Below are 11,888 nucleotides of genomic sequence, written 5' to 3' on the forward strand. Positions count from 1 at the left end.
TGTTTCGAGGGATCATAACTTTTTTACTTCTTGACCATTTTCTGTGATTAAGGTAACAAATTCAAGGGCAGATATTGAACTTTTTAGTCATGTGATTTTCTTTTTGAAATTCAGATACCCCCAGCCAAATGAGTTTTTGGCATCCTATTTTTGAATTGTTTTTGCTCTATCATGCGTAAATGAGAAATAATATAATTAATTTCAGATGGAAGAGGAGATTCTAAGCTTTAAAATGGTAGGTCATTTGTCTATTGTATTTATGATTAAGTTATGATAAATCATCTCTAAATCTCGGTTTCGTTTTTCTGGGGCACATAGTATCCCTAAATTAGACCTCAAAATAGCCAATCTGGAATAAAATTATTGGAAATGGTTTTTCAACTGATTTGAGTAGGTATGGGTGTCAACACTTACCAAAAAAAAGTTAGGAGGAATACGGGCTGGGGAAAATGGTTTTTTTCAAGGTCAAAGGTCAATGACCTTTTCATATATACCGTATACTGATATCTCTGAGATGGAAAGGTACAGGCTAGTGATCATGGTGTCAAAATGTACAGATTCTTACAAGAAGGTAAAATAGAATGAATGTGAGTACCTAGAATAGACATTCACCAATAAAATTCAAGGTCAAAGCTTTCAAAAGGTCAATGACCTTTTTACATTATAAATATCATACTGTATAATGGTATCTCTGAGATGGAAGGGCACAAGTTGGTTATCATGGTGTCAAAATGCACAAATTTTTACCAGAATATCAAATGAAATAAAATTAAGTACCTAGCATGCACATTCACTGATGAAATTCAAGGTCAAAGCCTTTCAAAGGTCAATGACCTGTTTTACATTATATACCATACTGTATAATGGTATCTCTGAGATGATAAGGTACAGGCTAGTGATCATGGTGTCAAAATGTACAGATTCTTACAATAAGGTAAAATAGAATGAATGTGAGTACCTAGAATGGACATTCACCAATAAAATTCAAGGTCAAAGCTTTCAAAAGGTCAATGACCTTTTTACATTATAAATATCATACTGTATAATGGTATCTCTGAGATGGAAGGGCACAAGTTGGTTATCATGGTGTCAAAATGCACAGATTCTGATCAGAAAATCAAATAAAATAAAATTAAGGACATAGAATGCATATTCACCCATAAAATTTAAGGCCAAAGGTCAATGACCTTTTATACATTATATACTATATTATATACTGATATCTCGAAGATAAAACGGCGCAGGTTGGTGTTCTTGGTGTCAGAATACGCAGATTCTTACAAGAAGATCAAATAAAATGAAATTAAGTATCGACAATGCACATTCACCCTTAAAATTCAAAGACAAAGGTCAATGTCCTTTTTGACATTAGATAATAATAATGGTATCTCTGAGATAAAACACCGCAGGTTAGTGATCTTGGTGCCAAAATGCAAAGATTTGTACAAGAATCTTCTGAAAATGAGTAGGATAGGTCTAACTCTCATGTCACAGCTAGCATCATCTTAGAGCATTTCCAAACAGCAGAGGGATGATGAAGTGAAGGCCATCATTAGAGCTGAATGTATATCAACTTCAACAAAGATGAATTCCCGTATTATTATTAATTACCTCTCATTGCGAGCTGCCAGAATCTCTTGAGATGCTAATGTTGCAGGACAAAACTTCATATCTGCTCTCTGCCGTACGTCACCCATGATACTATTTCTACTAGGTGTCAGTTTGTACAAGGATCATTATTTGGTCCAGAATAACTGAGTGTTATCATGCACGAATTAGGCATATGATATGATAATGAAATTCAAAAGGAGATAATAGCTTAAAAGTACACATCCATTGACCTTACAAAACTCCTACAGCATCACGTCCAGTTCTTGAGAATCAAGTTATGCAACATATCAGCAATAATATAGACCCTGGTCTGATATCCCTTGACAGAACGTTATTAAGCTTTCATTGAATGGGCCAGATCAAAGTCCTGAAAATGTCAGAAGCTTTTCAAAAGTTTAATTACTCTTTGCTGAATTTGAGACACTTAACTTCATTTACTATGACAAAAGCTGCAGCTCTACTGATTGCCGTATTTTAATTCTTCACCATTGCCCCTGGCTATATGAAAATGTTCTTAGATGATGCATGCCATTAGGGTTAGGCCTATCCTTTCCATTTACAGATTAAGTTATAGTTTATAGTATTGATTGTACTTGTAGCAATTGAGGTTAGTGACCTATTGCTACAGAAAAATTAGTACCTTGATTTATATTTATAAAATGCATATCTAAATGCCTACTTTAGATAACTTAACCATTTTAGATTATATCATACATGATTTTTTTTGCACTTTTGGCAATGCATTACTACAATAATATATATTAAAAAGTGCTATTTGATATCGATTTCACCTCAAACTTGTATTTTGACGTCATCATTGGTCAAGGAATTAACTATTAAATTTGTGTTCATTTTCCATGCAGGTCAGTCTTTTTCCCATCAGAATCACTTTATACAATGAAGTTATCGAGTTATCGGCCTATTTACTTAAATTCCCTGACGTTATTGATATAGTTGATTGACTTCTAACCCTTAAATATTTTTTCCATGGCCGCCATTATTTATCCTTATTTCAGAGTGAAATTATTAAACATCCAAGTTTTCATTACAAATAGGTATCTTTCTTTCTATACTTCACAAATAAAATGTGAATATAATAATTATGAATTACTATCTTTCTTTTTTTTTTGGGGGGGGAATCATGCATGGATGTATAAATATTTATTAACTTTTGACCTTTGACTCTGGATATCAAAGGTGAAGGTTAATTCTTTATGATTATTTTGTGCCTTTTCATCTTCTTGCAAAAATTGCTTTTTGACACCAAATCACCAACCTGCGACTTTTCATCTCAGAGATACATGTTTGATTGATTGATTGATTTTATTTGTCAGGTAACTGTGAACAAGTACATGAAAATATGAACAGTAGTGTATACCTTGACAGGATTGCCCATGAAAGCCGAGATGGCTTATTTCCAATGGGGTCCTTACATCAGTAATTGACAACAATGTACATATATGAAAAACACCTATAGAAATCTACAAACTACATCAATTAAGTCTAGACCACTGAAATTACACGAAGAATTGTAAAACTTAATATATGAAAAGACAAAACAAATAAGTTTGCCATAAAAACCATTTACGCAAAATATGATTAAAATAATTGTAAAACAGGTTGAGTAAACGATCATTACTTCTAGGTTACATATGAAAATTATACTATAATCAGTTTTTAAATAGTGCTAAATGCATCGTAACTAATACAAGATTCATGAATCGTAAAACCTAAGATATGAAAAAGTACAAATAAGTTTGACATCAAACTTTCACGCAAACAACAAAAGATGATGATAAAATGTAAAACAAGTTGATTATCAAAATAAATCATAACTAAATAGTTATATATAAGACTACATGATACACATGAAATTAGAAAGAATATTTAACATTACAGAGTGGGGACATTTTTTAAGTGTTGTATCAATACTCTTTTAAATTGTGTAAAAGTCTTAACCGATTTAACATGATTAGGGAGGGAATTCCAAAAATGTATACCATTATAATAAAATGTGTTGCCAATTTGACCTTTTCTCATAGGTACAACAAAGTTAAACAGACTATTTCTTGTTTCATGCTCGTGAATATTAGATGACCGTGTAAAGTTTTTTGAGATGTAATGATATTCGTTTGAATAGAAAATTTTATGAACATGGTGAAGTATAAGTTGTTGCGACCTCAAGTCTATGCGAAGAAGGCCAGCTTTTTCGATTTCATTCTTCCCAACATGTGTTCTTGGGTGTAAGCAAGTAATAAATCTAACAATCTTATTTTGAATAATTCTAAACTTTTTTTGATCAACCTTTCCAAGACTGCAGTACCATGCTGCATTAGCATAATCAAATAAACACTGTATTAATGAAAAGCTTAAAATGCGTCTGGATTTCGTATTCATGCAATTTTGATACCGGTATAGAAATTTCAAGCGAGCATTAGCTTTTTTGACAATAGAGTCAACCATACATGTACATGAGAGATCACTATTTAATATCAGGCCTAAATACTTCACGGAATTCTGTCTCTTAATTAATTGATTGTTATAGTATATATTGAAATCATCTGTATGCTTAGACCTAGCCCGCGAACAAAACAAAATACTTTCGGTCTTACCAACATGTAAGCTAAGCTTATTATCTGTCATCCATTTAACACAATTTGATAATTCTAAGCTAAGTTTTTCACCGATCAGCTTAGGACTTGTATCAGAATAGAGTAAAACACTGTCGTCTGCATATAAAAGTAATTTACTTTCATTAACACAAATACACATATCATTGATATAGCACATAAAAAGAATGGGACCTAATATGCTCCCCTGAGGAACTCCACACTTTATAGGCATAGAATATGAGAGTACATTTTGCATGGATACCACTTGGCGGCGATTTGTCAAGTAAGACCTAAACCAATTTAAACATGCTAAATTCAAACCCATCACTTCTAATTTCTTTAAGAGTATTTCATGATTAACCGTATCGAATGCTTTTTGTAAGTCAAGAAGAACCATTCCAACATAACGGCCTTCGGAAATTTCATTCCTAACAAAATCCAACAAGTGAATTAAACATGTTTCAGTAGAATAACCATTCCTAAAACCAGACTGAAATTCATAAATGATTTTGTATTCTTTAAAGTATTTCTCAATTTGAGAATACACGCATTTCTCCAAAATTTTCGACACTATGCTTAACACACTAATAGGTCTATAATTCCCAACATGAGTTTTGTCTTTCTTTTTGTGTAATGGTGTGACTTTAGCGATTTTCATTTCATCAGGGAAGGTACAAGTTGAAATAGATAGGTTAATAATGTAAGTTAAAGGAATAAAGACGTTTTTTGCACCATCCTTTAAAAATCTAGCAGGAACCAAGTCAAGTCCGGTACTTTTTGATATTTTCAACTTGGATAATTCATTTAATACAAACTTTTCTGTGACAGGAGAAAAATTAAAACAGCCTTTTTGTATACCTTTATTGTCGTAAAGTTTTTTTAAATTAGGACTGTCGGCCCCAAACTCACTTCTGTCCGTAATGGGGAGCTCACAAGCTAATTTATCGGCCACTGTTGTGAAATAATTGTTAAATTCGTTAGCTATCTTTAGATTGTCATGACAAAGTTCCCCTTTAATATTAATAACACTTTTCTGAATATTTTTTTGTTTGTTTTTTACACCTAACTCTTTGAGATTTTTCCATAATTTCCTAGAATCATGTTTATTGTCTTCAATTTGATTTTGGAAAAATTCGTCTTTAGCTTTCCTCACTTTCCTTTGTACCACATTTCGCAATAGTTTAAATTTCCTTTCGAGTTCTAAATTACCAATATCTTTTTTCATTTTCCTGAAAGCTATATTTCGTTGTCTTATCAAACCAATAATTTCACTGGTCATCCATCTTTCTGTTCTTTGCTTAATTCTTACTTGTTTTAAAGGTGCACACTTATCAACTACTGACATGAAAATACTTTTGAAGTGTGACCAAGCAATATTCACTTCATTACATTCAAATATAACAGACCAATTGATTTGAGATAAAGCGAAATTAAAATCATTTTCACAATAGTTTTTCATACATCGAATGCTTATAGTTCTATGCTGCCCAAATACAGGCCTGATAAGTTTCCTTGAACAATACGTTAAAAAGTGATCACTTAAGCCAATTTCAAAGACACCACTTTGACAAATATTTTCTTCTTTACTACAAATTACATGGTCTATTAATGAAGAAGTGGTAGGTGTAGTTCGGGTGGGTTTTGTTATAAGTTGGCTCAAACCATATAAATTCAAAATATTCTTGTATCTTTTGGTCAGTGCTGATTGTTGTAATAAAAAATTTTCATGTCCCCTAAAAGAATAACCTCATCATCTTTTGTTAATATGTCCAATATATCATGGAGAGAATCAATAAAGTGATTGTCTCTGGGGGGTCTGTAGACTACACCTAAAGTAATAGGCTTTGTATGTGGTAATAGAATGTCGATCCACAATGATTCAATACCATCAGGTGTAAGATCTTCTCTTAGATTAAATGCAATATCATTTTTAATATAAAGGCAGACCCCACCACCATGGTTGCCTGCACGATCTCGTCTTAATATAGAATAACCATCGATATAAATTTCTTCATTATTTATGGACGAATTCAACCATGTTTCTGTAATTGCAATTATTGAAATTCTACTTTCATAGAGAAGGACGCGTAGTTCAGGAATTTTATGTAAAATGGATCTGATATTTAAATGAACGAAATGCAACCCTTTTGCTTTAAATATATCATTAAATGATTTGTATAAAATAGCCTTATCAATTCCAGTAGGTGTGTTAAATTCAGGGATAGGAGGTGCATTAACTGTTGAGGTGGGTTGAACATCAATTAAGGATTGTGTAAAAATTGAGTCACAAAGTGGCGGCAATGAACAGGTTAAACATATCCAATTCTCATTTGGGTTTTGATACAGCCTAGTATATTCATTTAAAGAGATCTCGAGACATTTAGTGTGATACCACTTTTGACAAGTGGTACACAACAGTCCATTTTGGTTATTTTTAACGGGTTTCTCGCAATGACCACAAGGGAATTTATAGTTTGGACCGGGATTTGTTTCAACGTCGCCAGACAATAAAACACGAAAAAAGACTTGATTATGTTCCTGATATATTGCTGTTTGAAAGGTGGCCACAGAATTATGATAATATAAAATCCGAGAGCGAAAGTATTTTACGCGCTTAAAGGATTTGATAGTAACATATTCAAAACCAGATGAGACATGGAAAGAACATAAAAATGAAATTAACAAATAATAGAAAACAAAATTCATGACATAAATATGAGCCACGCACACACACACACCCCCTTACAACCCTCCCCACTCCCCACTCACACAAACGAGTCTAGGCCTACATCTTATTCATTGACTCAACAAAAGTAAATAATGTCCTGGAGGGTCCATGAAGCACTTGTATAGTATACGCCTGCATCTTCCATGTCCAAAAGTGAGAATTGTAGCTGGTATAAATGCATTTTTTGTATTAGCAAGAAATTTATCCACATTCAGTGTGCTGCACTCAACCCAGGTGAGGTAAATGGGTAACCAAGCTGGCAGGAATTTATTCCTTGGAACGCTGAACACGTAACAGCTTCTCTGCCAAAGCCAGGGTAGTTCTGTTGCATTACTGAAGAGTTTAGAGACTTCTGATATAAAGCGCTATATAAGCAAGTGTATATACAATTCAATCTGATGCTCTTCAAAAACACAAGAAATACGCCTGATGCGGAAGACTACAGCTTCTAGGACACACCATGGACTAGAGTAGTAGGTCCATGAACACACATGTGTAGAGAGACAGAGCGAGAGAAATAAAACAATATCGACGAGGTCATCAAGATAAAGGAATGTTAATAGTCCTAGTGTAAGCAGGGAAGTGAGAGGAATAATGTGCATAGACAAATGTGTGCAGAAAAGTGTAGACAAAAATAGGAGAGAACATCCAAACGGCAAAAGTAGATGATTGAGTATATGTGGTGCAGAAGTGAAAGTATTTTATATAACTGTAATTGTTAGTGCTAAACACTCCCTTTGTGTAGCAAAAAAAGTTATTAATTACTCAATATCATGGCTGAGTGGGCATCAAAGTTCTGCGCCTTGTAGAGGTAGCTGCATGTACTCAAACAACAGTGAGTAGGTAGCAAGAAGAAAGTCATGAAACACAAAATATCCTCATGCGAAAACGGTCACATAATCCATGAAAAAGCACGTTCAAAACACAAAAGTATCTTCAAAAGACTCCCTGAGGGTTATATAAAAAGGTGTAACAGTATTGTCATGACATCTAAGGTGTTAATCAAGTCCACGGAGGTAAACTTGGAGAGCACTGCTACACAGCAGCAGCAGCAGTGCACCCTCCATCGATAACCTGCACCCTCCATCGATAACCTCCATTATACCGTATAAAATGTAAAAAGGTCATTGACCTTTGAAAGGCTTTGACCTTGAATTTCATTGGTAAATGAGCATTGTAGGTACCTTATTTGATTTTATTTGATCTTCTTGTAAGAATCTGTGAATTTTTGACACCATGATCAACAACCTGCGCCTTTTCATCTCAGAGATACCATTGTACTGTATATGGTATATAATGTAAAGGGTCATTGACCTTTGAAAGGATTTGGCCTTGAATTTCATTGGTGAATAAGCATTGTGGGTACTTGATTTGATCTTTGTGTAAAAATCTGTGCATTTTGACACCAAGATCACCAACCTGTGCCTTTTCATCTCAGATATACCAATATACGGTATATGGAATATATTTTTAAAAAGGTCGATGACCTTTGAAAGGCTTTGACCTTGAATGATTTTGGTTAATGTGTATTCTGGGGACTTAATTTTATTTCATGTTATCTTCCTGTAAGAACGACTGCATTTTGACACCAAGATCACCAACCTGTGCCTTTTCATCTCAGAGATACCACTATACCGTATATGGTATATAGTGTAAAAAAGGTCATTGACCTTTGAAAGGCTTTGACCTTGAATTTCATCGGTGAATGAGCATTGTAGATACTTGATTTTATTTTATTTGATCTTCTTGTAAGAACCTGTGCATTTTGACACCATGATCACCAACTTGTAGTATTTTATCTGGGAGATACCATGACACATTATATTTAAAAAGGTCATTGACATTTGACCTTGAAAAAGCACTTTCCCCAACCCATATCCTTCCTAACTTTTTTTGGTAAATGTTGACACCCATACCTACTCAAATCAGTCAAAAAATAATTTCCAATAATTTTATTCCAGTTGGTTACTAATTATGGGATACTAACACTGTATATATATATATATATATATATATATATATATATATATATATATTAACGAAATGAAAGGTTTATTTAATGCTTGTCATGGTTTTGGAACGGTGAAGAGCGTAGAATAATTTTGTTATCCATGTAAATAGTTGCATAGGGAAAGTCAGTAATCGTTTGTAATCGATTATGTACGTATTTTATTTAAAATGTATATAAACACTATTTTCTGAGAAATAACGATGTTTACAACTGTATGATTATATCGGATATGTACCTTTAATCGTTCTTCACTGTTCGAGTATAAATAGTAGTGACAATTACCAAAGCTGTTGTTGAATGGATGTATTTTATTACTATAACTAGTTTTAAAAGATGATAAATTCTATTGGCTGACAATCTCCCTCCTTAATTCGTTGAGCATAATCGAGCTCCATGCTCGGTATATATATATATATATATATATATATATGCCTATATATATAAGAAATGGATGTAATAGGTCCATGCAATGACCAACACACCTCCAGGGGAGCGTTTCTGTTTCGTGAAATTCCTACTATGATAATAATAATTTTGTACATTTATATTGCGCTATTACTATATGTATTTCTATACTTCTATACTCAAGTGCATATTACAACAATGTTATTAGGAATTTCTTCCCGGGTACCCATTCACCTCGCATGGGTTGAGCGCAGCACGATGTGGGTAAATTTCTTGCTGAAGGAAAACATTCCATGGCTGGGAATCGAACCCACGTCCCTCAGATTGAAAGACGAGAGTCATTACCTGTAGACCACGACGCCTCCAACTTTGTCCTACAGTACCTTAGTAATATTGATTCCAAGCCAATCCAAATCAAGAAAAAATGTCAGGAGCCCGTTTTTACAAAGAGTTGTGATTGATCCGATATATCACATCTATGGAAAGCCAGCAAAGTTAACATATAAAATGTATATTTGCTCAAAAAATATCTACATATAAATGTACATTCATTATTTCTTGACAATTTGGTGCGTTCTCTTTTGTTTTACAAGGTCATTTTGCAAACTTCCTGTAGAAACAAATATGACACTGGTGGATTGTAAGACTGGGCCCAGATCTGACAACTTGTGGGACGAAAATGTTGTTGACAAGTTCCTCAATTCCCAGATTACTGCACATTGTTAGAACACCACCAAGCCATTTTCGCTAAGAGAAGGCGCGTGATATCATATGCCACAATTTTCGCGCGACTGTTACCCAAATTGAGTTGATGATGATGATAGTGCACAGCATTTGTATATCGCCATCTGTCAAAGACATTCAAATGCGCATTTTGGGAGGAGCCAGCCAATCTGGGTTGCCTAGAAGGGCGCGCACACAGAACTGTGACCAGCAAGTCTCTCCTCCCGATCGTTCCCTATTCAAACATCATTTTTGTGAGTGCTTGATTTACTATCATAAGGGGTGAGGTTTTCTTCTTCTTACACATCCACACTTTTAAGAGAACTTCGATTGAATAAAAATGTATTTTAGTTCTTTATACCGATGGGATTACTTCACTTTAAACAAAACCGCCTGAAATAATTTTCTATCATCATTTTGAATTTGCTCAGTATTAACGAAAGTACAGCGTCTTCAATTAATCTCAACAAGCACTGGGATTCGTTTTATTCTGCCTGATGAAAAAAATATCAACATATTTAATTCGAATTGAATTTAATTTGATAATTCTCTTATAATAAATAGGGGGTGTTTTTATCAAAGAGATGTAAAAGTGGGATTTGTGATTAGTGGTGACGCGCACATAAGCGCGCTTCCTCTTAGCATTTTTGTTTAATTCTTCTTCATACATCTATTTAAGGATTGTTAATGAATTAGCGTAACTGTTACATCTGCATATGAAACTGGAAATATTCAAATTATTGTTGTGATTGTAAATGTTAAGTTATTGTTTTTCTTCAATACCTATATCGAGTGACACGAGGAAATAAATATCATTTTTATTGTCAAATCACATTGTCAGCATGATCTTTAATTGAGACGGTTACACTTGAGTTCGTAATTCTGAAGGTTCTTTATTCCAAAGGTTCATAATTCCGAAACACGTAAATTGCCTATTCCTCGATGTTCGTTAATCCGAACATTTGTGGCGTTATTCTGAAGGTTCGTTATTCCGAAGGTTCGATATTCCGAAAACGAAATGAGGTTCGATGTTTCGAAGGTTCGTTTATGCGAAAACGAAATAAGGTTCGTTGTTCCGAAGGTTCGTTTGTCTGAAAACGAAATAAGGTTCGTTAATCATTTAGTTTTCGGACTAACGAACCTTCGGAATTACGAACCTTTGGAAATACGAACCTTCGGAATATCGAACCTTCGGAATAACGAAGCTTCGGAATTACGAATGTATGCGAATTGAGACACCCCCAGAACACTAAAGAGATTTACCATGCTCACAAGAAACTGCAGCTTCCCCGCGTGCATCGGACTCACATCTCCCATCGTCAACCTCAAAGAGGCACGAAGCGATGCTCGTTTCATTTCCCCTGCAACCAAGCGCTTTAAAGTGAACAGGTCTTCGTTCCAGTTGAGTTCCATTATCCGTGTCCGAAATGCTCTCTTGTTGTGATGGGAGAGTGTAGATCTTTTCCGCGTGTGGATATCCAAGAACCCGACAAATTACGTTTGCGTCTGACTGATCCCATTCGTCATTGCCGCATACCGAACCCGTCCGGTTGTTATAGTAAATCCCAACACGGCCGTCATATCCGCCTGATCCCTGGTCGAGCTCGACGTCGAATTCTTCAAAGACAGACCAAAACAGACATTTGATTAAATTTGATTGTGCTGCCAGCAACATTCACATTAAATTTCCGATATTTTTTAAATCATCCGGGGGTTTTCATTGACAGACTCTACAAAAATAGATCTGCAAGTGATGTCTCTTTGAACAGATATCTGCATTACAGCACTTCAAAAAGGG

The sequence above is a fragment of the Lytechinus variegatus genome, chromosome 11 (assembly GCF_018143015.1).
Source record: "Lytechinus variegatus isolate NC3 chromosome 11, Lvar_3.0, whole genome shotgun sequence".
In the NCBI taxonomy this organism is placed as follows: domain Eukaryota; kingdom Metazoa; phylum Echinodermata; class Echinoidea; order Temnopleuroida; family Toxopneustidae; genus Lytechinus; species Lytechinus variegatus.